Genomic DNA, 19881 nt, shown 5'->3' with positions numbered 1-19881 from the left:
TCTGGAGCTCCTTTAAGCGGCTCTTCGGCAGCTCCAGACCTTTTCCCGGACTCCCTCCCAGCTAGCTGTGGCACACTAGCCCCCTTCAGGCTGTGTTCACGCAGCCAACCCCAGTCCTCTCCCTGGGATCCGACCGAAGCCCGAGCCTCAGCTCCCAGCTCCCACCCGCCCCGGCGGGTGAGCAGACAAGCCTCTTGGGCTGGTGAGTGCTGGTCGGCACCGATCTTCTGTGCGGGAATCTCTCCGCTTTGCCCTCCGCACCCCTGTGGCTGCGCTCTCCTCTGTGGCTCCGAAGCTTCCCCCCTCCGCCACCCGCAGTCTCCGCCCGCGAAGGGCCTTCTGAGTGTGTGGAAACCTTTCCTCCTTCACAGCTCCCTCCCACTGGTGCAGGTCCCGTCCCTATTCTTTTGTCTCTGTTTTTTCTTTTTTCTTTTGCCCTACCCAGGTACGTGGGGAGTTTCTTGCCTTTTGGGAGGTCTGAGGTCTTCTGCCAGCGTTCAGTAGGTGTTCTGTAGGAGCTGTTCCACATGTAGATGTATTTCTGATGTATTTGTGGGGAGGAAAGTGATCTCCATGTCTTACTCTTCTGCCATCTTGAAGCTCCGCCCCAACAAATTTTTTAGAAGTACATTATGAACAGATATTGACATTTAATATTTATTTTTTCTAAACATGGTTTTCTCCCATAATCTGATAACGTGGATTGTTATATTACCTTATTTTCTGAAATTAAATCAAGTTTGTATTCCTGGGATGAATCCAGTCACAGCATATTATGTATTTTCCTTTTTTATATCCTGTAGGATTCAGTTTGCTAATATTCTGTTTCTGATTCTTGCTTCTATGCCATGAGTGTGTGATTGACCCATGATTTTCCTTTCTCAAACTGCCCTTGACAGGATTTAATATCAAGGTTATTCCATCCTCAGGAAATGAGTTGGGAAGTATCCCACCTTTTCTATTTTTTCTAATATTTTGTGTCAAGTTGAAAATATTTATGCCTAGGATGTTTATCAGAATTCAGTGGGGAAGCCTGGAGGTTTTTTTGTGAAAGGTGTTTTGACTACTGGTATAATTTCTTTATGGTTACCTGGAACAATTCAGGTTGGCTATTCTTTCTTGAGTCAGTTTTAGCAAGTTATTTTTTTCTAAAAAGTGGTCACCTTTTCCTAAGTTTTCAAATTGTTTGGAATAAAATGGCCCATAATATCCTCTTTTTCCCCCAAATTTTATTTTTGAAAATATCTCTCCTACAGATAGTAGTTGCAAGAAAATTGCACAGAACACCGAAACATCCTTCACCTGGACTCACCCATTATTAATATTTTGTCACATTTGTCATATTCTCTGTTTCTCTCTCTGTCTCTCTGTCTGTCTCTCTCTCTCTGTTTTGTTGAATCATTGGAGTTACTTTAAGACATTGCAGTATATCTTCTCCAAATATTTCAGCATGTATCTCTTAAGAAAAAGATTTGTCTGCTACAAAATCTTAATGCAATTATCATACTCAGAAAATTTAACTTTGAGACAATACAATTACCTACTATATGATCCTCACTCAAAATGTCCAATTGTCCCAATATTGTTTTTGTACCTGATTTCTTAAATAAATCTTGTTTCCAAATAAAGTTCATGCAGTGCATTTGGTTGTCAAGTGTCTTTAGTGTCCTTTAGAGTATAACAATTTCCTAGACTTTTTTTGGTCTTGCATGACATATTGACATTTTTAAAGATCCAATCCAGGTGTTTTTCAGAAAGCTTCTCGAATTGGGTTTGTCTGATTTCTGCTTCCTGATTCCATCAGGTTAAACATTTTGGCAGGAATATTACATAGGTGATGTCTTCTCAGTGTGTGGCATCAGGATATTCTCTTTTTTTCCAGTTTTATTCAGATATATTTGACATACAGCACTGTATAAGTTTAAGGTGTACAGCATAATGATCTGACTTACATACAATATGAAAGTATTATCACAGTAAGTTTAGTGAACACCCATTGTCTTATACAGGTACAAAATTAAAGAAAAAAATTTTTTCTTATGATGAGAACTCTTAGGATTTACTCTCTTAACCAGTTTCATATGTAACATATGGCAGTGTTAATTATATTTATCATGTTGTACATTACATCCGTAGTACTTACTTACCTTATAACTGGAAGTTTGTCCCTTTTGCCCACCTTCATCCAATTCCCCTCCGCCACCCCTAGCCTTTGGGAAGCGCAAATCTGATCTCTTTTTCTCCAAGTTTGTTTGTTTGTTTGTTTTTGAAGTATAGTTGACCTACAACACTATGTTAGTTCCTGTTACACAACATAGTGATTTACTATTTCTATACATTTCAAAATGGTCAGCACGATAATTGTAGTTACAATATTGCACCATACAAAGATAGTACATAGCTATTGACTACATTCCCAACGCTGTGCGTATCTCTTTGTATCTATCTGATTATTTTAAGTTGCTGACCTCTTAAGTTCAAACGCATTTTAACGACCCCACATTTTCACTCCCCTCCTCATGTTTACTGTTTTTGACATCATATTTTCCATCTTTTTGTTTGGTGTATCCCTTAACTACTTATTGCAGATATAGATGATTTTACTACTTTTGTCTTTTAACCTTCTGCTTTGTAAGTGATTGATGTACTACCTTTACTGTATATTTGCCTTTATCAGTGAGATTTTTCCTTTCATCATTTTCATGTTTCTAGTTGTGTCTTTTCTGTTTTGCTTAGAGAAGTCAGATTTGGTGGTAATGAACTCTTTTAGCTTTTGCTTGTCTGTAAAGCTTTTGATCTCTCCTTCAAATCTGAGGGAAAGCCTTGCTGGTAGAGTATTCTTGGATGCAGGTTTTCCCCTTTCACCACTTTTTTTTTTTAAAGATTTAATTTTTTTAATTTTTGGCCACGTTGGGTCTCGTTGCTGCGCGTGGGCTTTCTCTAGTTGTGGCAAGCAGGGCTACTCTTCATTGTGGCGGCTTCTCTTGTTGCAAAGCACGGGCTCTAGGGGCACGGGCTTCAGTAGTTGTGGCACACAGGTTCAGTAGTTGTGACACATGGGCTTAGTTGCTCCATGGCATGTGGGACCTTCCCAGACCAGGGCTCGAACCCATGTCCCCTGCATTGGCAGGCGGATTCTTAACCACTGCACCACCAGGGAAGTCCGTCCTTTCATCACTTTAAATGTATTGTGCCACTCCCTTCTGGCCTGCAGAGTTTCTGCTGAGAAGTCCCTTGTTTGTAACTTGTTGCTTTTCCCTTGCTGCTTTTAATACTCTCTCTTTTCTTTAATTTTTGCCATTTTATTTACTATGTGTCTTGGTGTGGTCCTCTTTCTGTTTGGGACTCTCTGTGTTCCTGTACCTGGATGTCCATTTCCTTTCCCAGGTTAGGGGAGTGTTCAGCTATTATGTCTTCAAATATGTCTGCCCCTTTCTCTCTTTCTTCTCCTGCTGGGACCCCTAGAACCCCAATGTTTCTATGCTTGATGTTGTCCCAGAGGTCTCTTAAACTGTCCTCATTTCTTTTTAATCTTTTTTCTTTTTTCTGTTCAGCTTCAGTGATTTCCGCTACTGTCTTCCAGCTTGTTGATCCACTCCTCTGTATCATCCAACCTACCCTTGAAGTGTATTTTTCATTTCACTTATTGTACTCTTCACCTCTGTTTGGTTGTTCTTTATATGTTCTACGTTTCTCTTAAAAACTCCTAACTTCTCAATTTGTTCATCCAATCTTCTCCTGAGTTCTTTGTTCATCTTTATGATCATTACCTTGAGTTCTCTATTGGGTAGATTGCCTATCTCCTCTTCACTTAGTTCTTCTGGGGTTTTATCTTGTTCCTTCATTTGGAACATGTTCCTCTGTCACCTCATTCTGCCTAATTTGCTTTTTTATTCCTATGCATTTGGTAGGTTGATTATGTTTCCTAACCTTGGAGAAGTGCCTTTTTTTGTAGGAGACATCCTATGTGTCTCAGCAGCACACTACCCTCTGGTCACCAGAGCTGTGTGCTTTAGGGGTGCCCCCTATGTGGGCCACATGGGTGCTTCTGTTGTGACAGGCTAACTGGTATAAGTGGTCTGGTAGTGGTGGCTGACCCCCAGTCTCACTGGTTGCCAAGCCCTGCCTTGTGCAGAGGCTGCCATCCACTGGTGGGCAAGGTTGGGTCACATGGGGCCCTGTGGCTATTGCTGGCCCACTGGTGTGTGGAGCCATGTTCTGGAGTGGGTGAGTGCCAGGTCCAGGGTGTCTCAAAGCTGGTGTTTTCCTGCTGGTGAGTGGGGCTGGATCTTGGGGCAGCTGGCTGAGGCATCCAAGTTTCTTGGAGCTGGTCTGGGCCTGCTGGTGCACAAACCCTGGTCACAGGGTCTCTGACTGCAGCGCCCTGGTCGTCCCAGGGCTGAAACCAAGCAGGACCCTTTGGGGCTCCTGGGCATGGAAACTTTTCCATGTCTGCCGCTCCTGTTTGTAGGGAACAGACTCCAGCCTCCATGACCTTCCCTGAGTCCCAAAGGACAGATTCAAACAGTTGCTAATCAGGGAAGGGAGGGGATACAGCGACAAGGGAGGAGCAGCCAAGAGACAATAGTGCAGCCTTGGGGCAGGGTCCTGGTTCTGCCTCAGGGATACACATAATATCTTTTGAGCTCTTTATAGAACTAAAACCCCCAACAAATGGAAGATGTCAGCATTCTTCATACCAGAGAAGACCACCTGAGGCCAGACTAAAGGAACCAGAGAAGCCCATCAAGATATTACCCGAGACCAGATTAAAGGAGTGCAGGCCAGGCACACACCCTAATCTTGTCAGCAACCCCACCCTTGCACTAGTACTATAAAACTCCTCACCAAATCCTCCTGGGTTGGGACACACAATTTTGAGAGGCACGAGCCCACTGTGTAACCCTTTGCCTGGAAAAGCAGTAAAGCTATCCTTTTCTACTTCACCCAAAACTCTGTCTCTGAGATTCGATTCAGCACTGGTGCACAGAAGCCAAGTTTTCAGCATCAGGGCTAGGGTTGGCACACTGTAATTGGGGGCCAGATCCTGGGCCCTCTACTGAACAGGGCTGAGTCCTGGGGACCTATGGGCTCAGGAAGTCTGTAGTCACCTGGCTTGCTGGTGGATGGGGCTATGTTCCCGCCCAGCTAGCTGCGTGGCCTGAGGCATCCCAGTAGTTGTGCCTAAAGGCTGATGGGCAGGTCTGGGCACTGGTGCTAATAAGCTAGAGGGAGGATTCCAAAGTGGTGCTTGCCAGCACCCAGTGTCCACATGGCAGAATTAGCTCCCCAAAATGGCTGCCTCCAGTGTCTATGTCCCAGGGTGAGCTACAGTTGTTCTCTGCCTCTCTGGGAGTCTCTCCAAGATCATCAGGTGGGTCTGACCCAGGCTCCTTTCAAATTACTGCTTCAGCCCTGGCTCCTGGAGTGTGTGAGATTTTGTGTGCATCCTTTAAGAGTGGAATCTCTATTTCCCACAGCCCTCTGGCTCTCCCAAAAGTAATCCACGCTGGCCTTCAAAGCCAAATATTCTGGGGGATCATCTTCCCTGTGCAGGACCCCTGGGCTAGGGAGCCTGATGTGGGGCTCAGACCCCTCACTCCTTGGGAAGAACCTCTGCAAGTGTAATTATCCTCCCATTTGTGTGTTGCCTACCTGGGGGGTATGAGTCTTGACTATACTACATCTCTTCTCCTCCTACCCATCTCGTTGTGGTTCCTTCTTCATATTTTGATTGTGTAAGATATTTTCTCCTAGTCTTCCAGTCTTTCTCATCAATAGTTGCTCTGTAAATAGCGTAATTTTCGTGTGCCCATGGGAAGAGGTGAGCTCAGGGCCTTCCTACTCTGCCATCTTGGCCACTCTTCCCTGACATCAGGATATTCTTTTATATATATATATATAATTTTTAAAATTTATTTATTTTTTATTTATTTTTGGCTGCACTGGTCTTTGTTGCTGCATGTGGGCTTTCTCTAGTTGCAGCAAGCAGGGGCTACTCTTTGTTGCAGTGCGCGGGCTTCTCATTGCGATGGCTTCTCTTGTGGAGCATGGGCTCTAGGGGCGCGGGCTTCAGTAGTTGTGGCACGTGGGCTCAGTAGTTGTGGCTCGCAGGCTCTAGAGCACAGGCTCAGTAGTTGTGGCGCACGGGCTTAGTTGCTCCGCGGCATGTGGGATCTTCCCAGACCAGGGCTTGAACCCATGTCCCCTGCATTGGCAGGCAGATTCTTAACCACTGCACCACCAGGGAAGTCCCCATCAGGATATTCTTGATGTCAGTTTGTCCCACAACTGGTGATGTTCACTTTGACTGTTTGTTCAGGGCTCTGCTCCAAATGACTCCATTGTTATATTAACATGTCCCTTTTTTGTAGTAAACAATTTATTTCTGTGTCATTACTTTGATACTATGAATATTCAGTTGCCTCATAATATCATCTTACTATCTTTTAAATTTACTTCAATGCATTTTTTGGATGTACAAAAAAGTGTATATTATATATGCAAGTTGTTGAGTCTTAAGTATACATCTGTGAAACCATCACCACAGTCTATGCCATTAACCTATACATCACCTCCAAAATTTTCCTCCTTCCATGTTATTTATTACTGCATTTTTTGGTGATAAGAACTCTTAACTTAAGATCTACCATTTTACCAAATATGGAAACAACACAAATTTCCACTTTCATGCACTGGATCAATAAATTGTGTCATATTCAAATGAAGAACTATTATTTCATCAGCAAAAATGTACAAATTTCCACTACACAGAATAGGAATGAATCTTACAAATTTAACACTGAGTGAAAGAAGCAAGAAACAACACAGATATATTTAATACTTCCATTCATATAACTGTAAATAACTGGCAACACTTACTCATACCATTTAAAGACACATATATAGGATATAAAACCTTGAGGAAAAGGGAAGAAAGGGTGGTCACAAAAGTAGGAGTGTGGATATTTTCTTCGGAGAAGGAATGGGACTAAGATAAGACAGGGAAACTTCAGGAGCCTTGGGGGAAGCTGACAGTATCCTCTTCTGTGACTTGGGGGTGTACACTCAATAACCATTTATTAAACTACGCATATATATTATGACCTTTTCTCTATCTATGTTACCTTTCACTACAAATGGAGAAAAAATAATGCTAAGGGAAATAACATCCCAGTATAAGCATATTGTAACTATGTTCTAACCAGAAGTAGAACCAAAATTATTTCCTTTATTTATAACATATCTCATTGAGATTAGTAATCTTATTTCATTTATATTAATAGTCTTATTTTCAAGAACTCACAGATTTTACTAAAAATAATAAGAATGATGCTTACATACTTATAATATCAATCTTAATTTTTAATAAATATTCCATATTTGGGCAGTACATTTTCATTCAGAATTATTGTGAACTTGTGCTGAAACCCACAGAAGTTGCACTTTGGTTACAATTTCTCAGAGATTTCTCCCCTCCCCATCCACTTCCTCTCAGAGGTGGAGCACCAAGAGCCTGAGGAAAAGAAACGAAAGCAAAAAAACCAGGGCAATGTGCCTGCATTGTAATACACCTATTTGACCAGCAGAGGGCAGTAGTGTTTAAGACTGTTTGTAGGGAAGGGCCAGATGCCATGCCTTTGGAGTTCTCCTGTTCTTCATGATTAGCCAACTAACCCCTGGGACTGAGGGAGTTATTTGTACCCATAAAGGTGGTGGTGATGGTGGTGGTTTTGATGAGCTGCATCTCCTTTGCCTGACGCTTCTATCTTAACACCAACCTTCACCCCTGCTCCCCCAGCAGCAACTCTTTTCTTCCTCTTTCTCCTCAGACAGAAACTGAGACCATTGATGAGCTAGACAAGGCGTGCTACACACACACACACACACACACACACACACACACACACACACACACACACACACACCCAGGCAGAGAAGCAGCAGGCGGTTGTGCGCAGCCCTTCAAGCCCTTCCCCTGTTCTTTGTGGGGAGCAAAGCTAGAATTTTCCTGAAATGTTAGCTTCCACCCCACAGTGAGTGCCCCTGCTTTTGTTTCTAGTCTTGTGTTCCCCCAAGGGAAGGCTCCACACTGGTTTGTGGCATTGACAGGGTCAATAGGAGGAATGTCTTCTTTTTTTAAATCTCACTGATTGATGAAATGAAACAAAAATGATTCTCTGGGACCAGCCCTCTGCCTAAAGATAAATAGCACTTCCTTTACAAATACTGCCCCATCCTCTAACCTCATTGTTTAGAATTCCAGCTATCATAATTCACCTCCCTTACTTAAAGATGGGCCTGCAGCAGAAATTAAGGAAGCATTTATGCTGAAACTTTAAATGACTAAATATTTAAAGGATCTTCTCAGATTCTTTTTTTTTTTTTTTTTTTTTTGGCCAGGCCGCGCAGCATGCAGGATCTTAGTTCCCCGACCAGGGATTGAACCTGCACCACCTGCAGTGGAAGTGCAGAGTCTTAATCGCTAGACCACCAGAGAAGTCCCCTTCTCAGATTCTTGTTGGGGATTTTTCATCTCTTTAAGCTACATTTGCTTTATTGCTAATTCTATTATACCATTAGAAGACATTTTGAAAAAAAAAATTATTTTGACCATAATTCTAGAACCCAAATGCCTCAACTGATCATTCCCCCCATGGTTCCTGCCCCAGAATCATAGAAGTACAGAATGGTAGAGTTAGACGATCTCATGGAGAAATCTAATAGGTCTACCCCTGAGCAGTGTACAAATGAATCTGAGAGTAGAGGGACAGTGCCATGTGAAAGCCACCAGACAGTTCAACTGTACTTCTTCAGTCCCCGCTTTTTCCTTTATCAGAACAGAAGCGCCTCCATCTCCTCACACTCAGACCTCTTGTGGACGTATGTCGAAGTTGGTGCAGTTTCTTCCCAACCTCCCAACTAGTTCAAAGCACTGAAATCTGTCCCATTTGCTGTCAGTTACAGCTAGAAGCTTGTTAACTCACGTGAGCATTCCAGGTGAAGAAGTGACTATCCCCTTCACTGTGTCCACAGGATCTGTGGTGTGCTGGGGTCACCACGGATTGTTGACCTAACAGGCCTAACAGAAGTCAGAGTAAGGTAGGGCAAGCACTAGATGAGGAATCAGGAGACCTGGCTCCCTCCTAACCTGCTGAAAAGCACTTCCCCTTTCTGAACCCTGTTTCTCCATCTGTGAAAAGAGGAAGGTGGCCTAGAACAGTGGCTCTCAACCTGGGGTCCAAGAACTTCCTGAACTTGTGTGCAAAATTATGCGAGACAATGTATACAGTCTTCTTGGGAGGGTGTACAGAGCTTTCATCAGATTCTCAAACAAGTCCTGCTATGGACTGAATTGTGTTGCCCCAAAATTCCTATCTTGAAGCCCTAACCCTCAATGTGACTGAATTTGGAGATGGAGCCTTGAGGAGGGTAATTAAGGTTAAATGATGTTATAAGATTGGGGCCCTAATCCCACAGGACTGATATCCTTATAAGAGGAAGAGATACCAGAAATCTCTCTCTCTCTCTTTCTCCCTACACACACAAAGGAAATGTCATGTGAGCAAACAGTGAGAAGGTGGCCATCTGCAATATAAGAAGAGAGCTCTCACCAGGAATTGAATTTGCTGGCACCTTGATCTTGGACTTCTAGTATCCAGAACCATGAGAAACTAAATGTCTGTTGTTTAGGCCACCCAGCTTGTGGTGTTTTGTTTTGGCAACTCGAACAAACTAACACAGGTCTCATAACCCAAAAAAGATTCAGAGCCACTGGACCCACTGGTCCCCAGAAACCCATCCTGGACATTCATGTTTTAATACAACACTTTTTTAGATATTTTGCAGACTTCTTGAGTTTCTGCTCAGAACTGTGCATCTTTTTTATTGCAACATACTTCATTTTCTAATAGTTGCATGACACAGGTTTAGATCTGTATAAACCCAGAGACCAGAGTTTAAATCCTGATTCCACCACCTACTAGCTGTCTGACCTCGGACAAGTTATCACATGTTTGTGCCTCATATATAAAATAGGGATAAGGTTAGTATCTACCTCACATGGCTGTTGTGAGAATCAAATGAGATAATGTATATAGAGGGCCTGGCACATAGTAAAGTTTCAACAGATATTAGTAGCTCTTGTGGTTGTCATTGTTGAACATTTAAGTTGCTATCGGGGTTTTTTGCCCTTATAAATAACACTGCTTCCTTATACATAGAGATTTTTTTTCTTTAAATGATTTCCTCAGGCTAAATTCCTGAGAGTGTTGTAATAGGGTCAATAGTTAGGTTTTTTTTTTTCCTTATCATTTAGATTTTTTTTTATCTTGTTCTTATTGAAAGATCTCATTTACATTTATTTAGGTGTAAATCTCTTGGAAATACACAGAAAAGCAAAATAAATCAGTTATTTATTTGCAACATTTCTAGAAGTCCTTTATATTTAGTATAGAACTTTTATGAGTCCTTTTTCAACTCAGAGTACTCTGTGTTGCTGGTTTTGCACGCCTATGCAATTCTTTGGTGGGACAGCATTTATAAAGAGCTACTGAGATCCCATCTGCACCCTTTCAATGGAGATGCTTTCTAAGGGGGTTTCATGTATGTACAAGCAATGACAACTACATCATAAAACTGCCAGATGGCCAAAAGACATCACTGACTATCAAAAGTATGCTGATTTCAAAGACATGAAAATGTAAAAAAAAAAAAAAAAATGCCTGTGTTAGAATCAATGAAATATGCTTACTCACCACTACTGTGAATCCCATCTTCTTCAGGTAATTTTCTTAAACTACAGTTCCCAACATCCCTTGCAAGCCTGTGATCTGGTTGTCACCAATAAGGTACATCCATGGAAGGCTTTGATTTGGAAGTGACATGAGAAAACAGCTGGGCAGAGGTCATCGGTTTCCCTGGCATGGATGGCAACAGAGGCAGTGTTTCTGAGGTTAATCAGACCAATTAAGCAGCAATGTTTCTGAGAGCTTTGCCTAGAGCTTCTTCTATAGCCCTTCTAACAATTCTGCAGGGGATAAATTCCTTTCTGCCCCAACTAGTTAGAGTTGCCCACGAGATCTTTTCTTTCCTTCTTCCTTGTTAACAAACCCTGATTTTGTTGGGGGCAGCAATATGTTCCAGCTAAAAAGCTACATTTCCCAGGCTTCCTCAAAGAGGGATAAGCACATGACTAAATTCTGGCCAATGAGACATAAGTGGAAGTTGGTACATAGAGGTTTGGGGAAAATTCCTCAGGAAGCAAGGTGATCTCAGTATGTCCCACAAGGTAATGTCCCGCAGATGGGGTGGTGTGTGTCAGCTCCTCAAAGCTAGAGGGTTTTTTTTTTTTTTTTTGGCTGCGTTGGGTCTTCGTTGCTGCGTGCGGGCTTTCCCTAGTTGCAGCAAGCGGAGGCTACTCCTCATTGCAGTGCGTGTGCTTCTCATTGCCGTGGCTTCTCCTGTTGTGGAGCACAGGCTCTAGGTTTGCAGGCTTCAGTAGTTGTGGCGCGCGGGCTCAGTAGTTGCGGTTCGCAGGCTCCAGAGTGCAGGCTCAGTAGTTGTGGCGCACGGGCCTAGCTGCTCTGCAGCATGTGGGATCTCCCCGGACCAGGGCTCGAACCCGTGTCCCCTGCATTGTCAGACGGATTCCCAACCACTGTGCCACCAGGAAAGTCCCCAAAGCTAGAGTTTTATTTTATCATTGTTGTTAAGTGTAAGCCTGGGGCACATATTCATTCTGCAAAATAAAAATCATGCCCAGAAATGCATTTGAATTATGATAAAGAAACAAAGATATGAAACCTAGACCTCCATTGTATACTGTTAACTCCCACAGGATGGCGAATGCTCTTTCAGCTTTGTACACAGCATGTACATAGCATCATTTTACCTGAACCCCATTCAACATGCATAAGGAGTCACTAGGTACAAGTTGGCCAGATGCTTCTGTAGATAATGTTAGTGCAGGAAATATTTGACAAGCCAGAGCCAGAATCTATCACTTTGCCTTCATTTCAGGTAAAATTTTTACTACATGACCAAAGATTTGGATTTTATTTTGTATTTGCAAGGTTTGCCACTGAATAATAATTAATGTCCATCTTATGATAAGCTCATACTTATAACTCAGCAGATGTTAATTTTCTTCTTGTTTGCCCTACATTCCTTTTCTTACCCTCAGAAGTTGATTTTGTTTTTCATGATGGTCTTATTTCTTAGTGTTTTAAATTGGAATGATCTTAGTTCATGAAGCTTTAAATTATTATTATAAATTCCTTTGCAGATTGAGTGCTCTTTGTTTAACTTTTGTTTCGATGTACCACTGCCTATTCCACACTGGATATATCATTCTTTGACATTATACTCTGCTGAACCTAGCAGTGAAATCTGAGTATCATCTTTCCTACCTAAAAGTACCTAAAAGATTATACAAATATATTTTATGGCAAAGAAACATGGGTGGGGGAGTTAAATCAATTGACCAATCTCCTTTTGCCCTTACCTTCTCTTCCTCTCTGCTGCCTTGAAGGCAGATGTGAAAGCTGAAGCTCAGGCAACCATCTCGTGAAGGCTAAATGACCATTCTAACTTTGAGCAGAAATACAAAAGGAGTCTGAATTTCTGAAAACATCATGAAGTACCATTTCAGCACTTGATTGCCCATCTTCAGACTTCAGCTTAAACGGAAAAAAAATTTTTTTAACTTAATTTGCTTAAGCCACTGTTTTTGGAGTCCCAGTTACTGGAGCTAAATTCAGATTCTAATTGATTTAGAATTTGGTACCTCAAAGTGCAAGCTGTGGGCTTCCCTGGTGGCGCAGTGGTTGAGAATCTGCCTGCTAATGCAGGGGACACGGGTTCGAGCCCTGGTCTGGGAAGATCCCACATGCTGCAGAGCAACTAGGCCCGTGAGCCACAAGTACTGAGCCTGCGCGTCTGGAGCCTGTGCTCCGCAACAAGAGAGGCCACGATAGTGAGAGGCCCACACACCACGATGAAGAGTGGCCCCCGCTTGCCACAACTAGAGAAAGCCCTCGCACAGAAACGAAGACCCAACACAGCCAAAAATAAATAAATAAATAAGTAAATTAAAAAAAAAAAAAGAATAGCTTTCTAAAAAAAAAAAAAAGTGCAAGCTGCAAGTTACAGAATCTAAAGTTTTAGAATTGGCTGACTAGAAAGGGTTGGGCTTGGAGCCATAATGGTAAAGCTATGGCAGGCTGAAAAGTTGTCACTCTTAGGTATGTGGTGGTGAAACATTTGGTCAAATTATTGTCTGTGGTACTTTAGAAAGTGGGTTCTGTGCCAACCAAAACTGTAGGTAGGGCAGTTAGGTTATTTTTAAACTTGTATGTGCTTTTTAATCTTTCTTCATAGAAAGGTTTATCATCCAAGAGGATACAAGGAAGAGAGGCAGAAACAGAGATGAAGGGAAGATACCCTCACCCACACAGCTGCCCACTATTGCCCTTGCACAGCCATCTCAGGTACTGGGCCCCCACTTCAACAAGACTGGAAGACTTTCCCAGATAAGCAAAAGCTGAGGGAGTTCTTTACTGCTAGACCTGCTCCATGAGATGGGCTAAAGGAGGTCCTTCAAACTGAAACAAAGGGATGGTAAACAGCAATATGAAGCCATGTCAAAATATGATTCTCTGGTAAAGGCAAATACATGCACCAAACACTATGGTAATTTGGGTGCACAGAATTAAATGACAAAAACATAAAAATAATTATAAACCTATGTTAATGGGTATACAATATATAAAGATGTATGTTATTAATACCATAAATAGGGGGTGGAGCTGTGAAGGAGTACAGTTTTTGTATATAATTGAAGTTGTTTTTATCCATTTAAAATAGAATGTTATAACTTTAAGATGTTTTATGTAATTGCAGTGGTAACCACAAGGAAAATATCTATAGAATATACACACGAGGAAATGAGAAAGGGATTAAAACATATCACTACAAAAAATAAAATCAACAAAACAGGAGGGAAAGCAATAAGAGAGGAAAGGAGAGACAAAAAAAGCTACAAGACATATGGAAAACAATTGACAAAATGGGAATAGTAAGTCCTTCCTATAAATAATTACTTTAAATGTAAATGGATTAAACTTCCCAAGATATGTATATTTGCTGAATGGATTAGGAAAAAAAACAGGATCCATATACACTGTCTACAAGAAATTCACGTTAGAGCAGAAAAAAGAAGAACTACAATCCTACAGCCTGTGGAACAAAAACCACATTCACAGAAAGATGGACAAGATGAAAAGGCAGAGGGCTATGTACCAGATGAAGGAACAAGATAAAACCCCAGAAAAACAACTAAATGAAGTGGAGATAGGCAATCTTCCAGAAAAAGAATTCAGAATAATGATAGTGAGGATGATCCAGGACCTCGGAAAAAGAATGAAGGCAAAGATCGAGAAGATGCAAGAAATGCTTAACAAAGACCTAGAAGAATTAAAGAACAATCAAACAGGGATGAACAATACAATAACTGAAATGAAAACTACACTAGAAGGAATCAATAGCAGAATAACTGAGGCAGAAGAACAGGTAAGTGACCTGGAAGACAGAATGGTGGTATTCACTGCCACAGAACAGAATAAAGAAAAAAGAATGAAAAGAAATGAAGACAGCCTAAGAGACCTCTGGGACTGCATTAAACACAACAACATTCACATTATAGGGGTCCCAGAAGGAGAAGAGAGAGAGAAAGCACCCGAGAAAATATTTGAAGAGATTATAGACGAAAACATCCCTAACATGGGAAAGGAAATAGCCACCCAAGTCCAGGAAGTGCAGAGAGTCCCAGGCAGGATAAACCCAAGGAGAATCACGCTAAGACATATAGTAATCAAATTAACAAAAATTAAAGACAAAGAAAAATTATTGAAAGCAGCAAGGGAAAAAGGACAAATAACATACAAGGGAACTCCCATAAGGTTAAGAGCTGATTTCTCAGCAGAAACTCTACAAGCCAGAAGGGAGGGGCATGATATATTTAAAGTGATGAAAGGGAAGAACCAACAACCAAGATTACTCCACACAGCAAGGATCTCATTCAGATTTGATGGAGAAATCAAAAGCTTACAGACAAGCAAACGTTAAGAGAATTCAGCACCACCAAACCAGCTCTACAACAAATGCTAAAGGAACTTCTCTAAGTGGGAAACACAAGAGAAGAAAAGTACCTACAAAAACAAACCCATAACAGTTAAGTAAATGGTGATAGGAACATACATATCGATAATTACCTTAAACATGAATGGATTAAATGCTGCAACCAAAAGACACAGGCTCGCTGAATGGATACAAAAACAAGACCCATATATATGCTGTCTACAAGAGACCCACTTCAGACCTAGGGACACATACAGACTAAAAACGAGGGGATGGAAAAAGATATTCCATGCAAATGGAAATCAAAAGAAAGCTGGAATAGCAATCCTCATAACAGATAAAATAGACTTTAAAATAAAGAATGTTACAAGAGACAAGGAAGGACACTACATAATGATCCAGGGATCAATCCAAGAAGAAGATATAGCAATTATAAATATATATGCACCCAACATAGGAGCACCTCAATACATAACACAACTGCTAACAGCTATAAAAGAGGAAATTGACAATAACAATAATAGTGGGGGACTTTAACACCTCACCTACACCAATGGACAGATCATCCAGACAGAAAATTAATAAGGAAACACAAGCTTTAAATGACACAATAGAACAGATAGATTTAATTGATATTTATAGGACATTCCATCCAAAAATAGCAGATTACACGTTCTTCTCAAGTGCAAACAGAACATTCTCCAGGATAGATCACATCTTGGGTCACAAATCAAGCCTCAGAAAATTTAAGAAAATTGAAATCATATCAAGCATCTTTTCTGACCACAATGCTATGAGATTAGAAATCAACTACAGGGGGAAAAAACATAACACAAACACATGGAGGCTAAACTATACCTTACTAAATAACCAAGAGATCACTGAAGAAATCAAAGAGGAAATCAAAAAATACCTAGAGACAAATGACAACGAAAACATGACAATCCAAAACCTATGGGATGCAGCAAAAGCAGTTCTAAGAGGGAAGTTTATAGATATACAAGCCTACCTCAAGAAACAAGAAAAATCTCAACTAAACAATCTAACCTTACACCTAAGGGAAGTAGAGAAAGAATAAACAGCACCCAAAGTTAGTAGAAGGAAAGAAATCATAAAGATCAGAGCAGAAATAAATGAAATAGAAACAAAGAAAACAATAGCAAAGATCAATACAACTAAAACCTGGTTCTTTGAGAAGATAAACAAAATTGATAAGCCATTAGCCAGACTCATCAAGAAAAAGAGGGAGAGGACTCAAATCAATAAAATTAGAAATGAAAAAGGAGAAGTTACAATGGACACCGTAGAAACACAAAGCATCCTAAGAGACTACTACCAGCAACTCTATGCCTATAAAGTGGACAACCTGGAAGAAATGGACAAGTTCTTAGAAAGGTGTAACCTTCCAAGACTGAACCAGGAAGAAACAGAACTATGAACAGACCAATCACAAGTAATGAAATTAAAACTGTGATTAAAAATCTTCCAACAAACAAAAGTCCAGGACCAGATGGCTTCACAGGTGAATTCTATCAAACATTTAGAGAAGAGCTAACCAAAAAAAAAAAAAAGAAAGAAATTCACGTTAGATCTAAGAACACACATAGGCTGAAAATGAAAGAATGGAAACAGATTTTCCATGCAAAAAGAGAACAGGAATGGCTATACTAATATCAGATAAAATGGGCTTGAAATCAAAAACAGTAACGAGAGACCAAGGACATTATATAATGTTAAAAGGGTAAATTCAACAACAAGATATAACAACTATACAAACTTATGCACCAAACCTTGGAACTCCCAAATATAGGAAGGAAATTTTGACATAACTGAAGGGAGAAATAAATTGCAACACAATATTAGTAAAAGACTGCAATATCCCACTTTCAGTAATGGATAAAACAACCAGACAGAAGATCAACAAGGAAATAGAGGACCCAACAATGCTATAGACCAGTTGGACTTAACAACATATGCAGAACACTCCACCCAACAACAGTGGAATATATTCCCATATGTAAATGGAACATTCTCCAGGATAGACTACATGTTAACCCACAAAACAAGTCTTAAGAAATCCAAGAAAAGTGAAATCACGCAAAGTATCTTTTCTGATCATAGTGGAATGAAACCAGAAAGCACTAGCACAAGGAAGACTGGAAAATCCACAAATATGTGGAAATTTAACAACACACTCTTAAACAACCAATGGGTCAAAAAAGAAGTCACAAGGGAAATTAGAAAATACCTTGAGACAGAAGAAAATGGAAACAAAACATACCAAAAGTTATGGGGTACAATGAAAGCAATGCTGGGAGTTTATAACTGTAAATGCATACACTAAAAAGGAAGAAAGATCTTAAATCAACTACGTAATTTTACACCTCAAGGAGCTAGAAAAAGAAGAACAAACTAAACCCAAATCTAGCAGAGGAAGGAAATAATAAAGATTAAAGCAGAGATAAAAGAAATATAGAATAGAAAAGACAACAGAAAAAATCAACAAAACTAAGATTTGGTTTTTAAAAGATCAACAAAACTGACAAATACTTAGCTAGATTAACTAAGAAAAAAAGAGAAGAAGACTAAAATAACTAAAATCAGAAATAAAAGAGGGGTATTACAACCAATGCCACAGAAAACAAACAGAATTTATAAGAGAATATTATGAATAATTGTGTGGCAAGAAATTGGACAACCTAGGAGAAATGAATAAATTCCTAGAAACACACAATCTATCAAACTGAATCAAGAAGAAATAGAGGGCTTCCCTGGTGGCGCAGTGGTTGAGAGTCTGCCTGCCAATGCAGGGGACACGGGTTCGAGCCCTGGTCTGGGAAGATCCCACATGCCGCGGAGCAACTAGGCCCGTGAGCCACAACTACTGAACCTGCGCGTCTGGAGCCTGTGTTCCGCAACAAGAGAGGCCGTGACAGTGAGAGGCCTGCGCACCACGATGAAGAGTGGCCCCCGCTCGCCGCAACTAGAGAAAGCCCTTGCATAGAAACGAAGACCCAACACAGCAAAAAATATATAAATAAATAAATAAATAAATAAGTCAGGAGCTCTTTAAAAGAAAAGAAAAGAAAAGAAAAGGCTCATGACTGTTTAAAAAAAAAAAAGAAGAAGAAGAAATAGAAAGCCTGACAGACCAATAAAAAATAATGAGATTGAATCAGTAATCACAAACCTCCCTACAAAAAGACCAGGAACAGATAGCTTCACTAGAGAATTCTACCAAACATTTAAAGAATTAATACCAGTCTTTCTCAAATGCTTCCAAAAAACTGAAGAGGAGGGGGAACACTTCCAAACTCATTTTATGAGGCCAGCATTACCCTGATATCAAAGGCACCAAAAGAAAAGAAAACTACAGACCAGTTTCCCAGATGAATACAGATGCAAAAATCCTCAACAAAATACTAGCAAAATGAATTCAACAGCACATTAAAAGGACTATGTGTCATGGCCAAATGGGATTTATCCCTTGGATGCAAGGATAGTTTAACATACAAAAATCAATCAATGTAATAAAACACATTAACAGAATTAAGGATAAAAATCACATGATCATCTCAATAGATGCGTAGAAAGCACTTGAAAAATTCAACCCTCTTTCATGATAAAAACACTCAACAAACTAGGAGTAGAAGGAAATTACCTCAACATAATAAAGGCCATATATGAAAAGTCCACAGCTAACATCATACTCAATGGTGAAAAACTGAAAGCTCTTCTTCTAAGATAAGGAACAAGGCAAGGATGCCCACTCTCGCCACTTATATTCAACATACTGGAAGTCTTAGCCAGAGCAGTTAGGCAAGAAAAAGAAATAAAAGGCATCCAAATCAGAAAGAAGTAAAATTATCTCTGTTTGCAGATAGCATGATTTTGTACATGGAAAACCCAAAAGATTACACACACACACACACACACACACACACACACAAAACTGTTAGAACTAATAAATTCAACAAAGTTGTAGGACACAAAATCAACAACAAAAATCAGTTATATTTCTATACACTAACAATGAACAATCTGCAAAGGAAATTAAGAAAACAATTCCACTGACAATAGCATCAAAAAGAATAAAATACCGAGGAATAAACTTAAGCAAGGAGTTGAAAGACTTGTACACTGGGACTTCCCTGGTGGTGCAGTGGTTAAGAATCCGCCTGCCAATGCAGGGGACATGGGTTCGAGCTCTGGTCCGGGAAGATCCCGCATGCCGCAGAGCAACTAAGCCCGTGCACCACAACTACTGAGCCTGCGCTCTAGAGCCTGCGAGCCCACGACTACTGAAGCCCATGTCCCTAGAGCCCGTGCTCCACAACAAGAGAAGCCACTGAAATGAGAAGCCTGCGCACCACAACAAAGAGTAGCTCCCACTTGCCGCAACTAGAGAAAGCCTGTGCATAGCAACAAAGACCCAATGCAGCCAAAAATAAATAAATAAATGAATAAAGACGTACACTGAAAACTACAAAACATTGCCAAAAGAAACTAAAGAAGACACAAATAAATGGCAAGGCATCTGTGTACACAGATTGGAAGACTTAATATTGTTGAGAGGTCCATACTACCTGTAATGGTTAATTTTATGTGTCAACTTGACTGGTCCACGGGGTGCCGAAATATTTAGTCAAACATTATTCTGGGTGTTTCTGTAGGGTGCTTTTTGATGAGATTAACATTTATTTTTTTAAATTTATTTATTTGTTTATTTTTGGCTGTGTTGGG

At 40.5% G+C, this 19881-nt stretch overlaps 2 long non-coding RNA genes across 2 annotated transcripts in view; both read left to right on the top strand.

Annotated features, from left to right (window-relative positions):
- LOC309620844 overlaps positions 1 to 18195 on the top strand; it is a 260746-nt gene extending 242551 nt beyond the window's left edge. Inside the window, exon 2 of the long non-coding RNA XR_014239692.1 lies at positions 17895 to 18195. This is a non-coding gene — a long non-coding RNA (uncharacterized lncRNA). The remainder of the gene's footprint in view (positions 1 to 17894) is intronic.
- The window catches only part of LOC309620813, a 498839-nt gene that overhangs the window by 339480 nt on the left and 139478 nt on the right, over positions 1 to 19881 (top strand). The window lies entirely within an intron of this gene.

Source organism: Balaenoptera borealis (assembly GCF_965194805.1).
Source record: "Balaenoptera borealis genome assembly, chromosome: X".
Taxonomy (NCBI): Eukaryota; Metazoa; Chordata; class Mammalia; order Artiodactyla; family Balaenopteridae; genus Balaenoptera; species Balaenoptera borealis.
The sequence above is the reverse complement of the archived record's forward strand: the minus strand, read 5'-3'. Positions and strand labels throughout refer to the sequence as shown.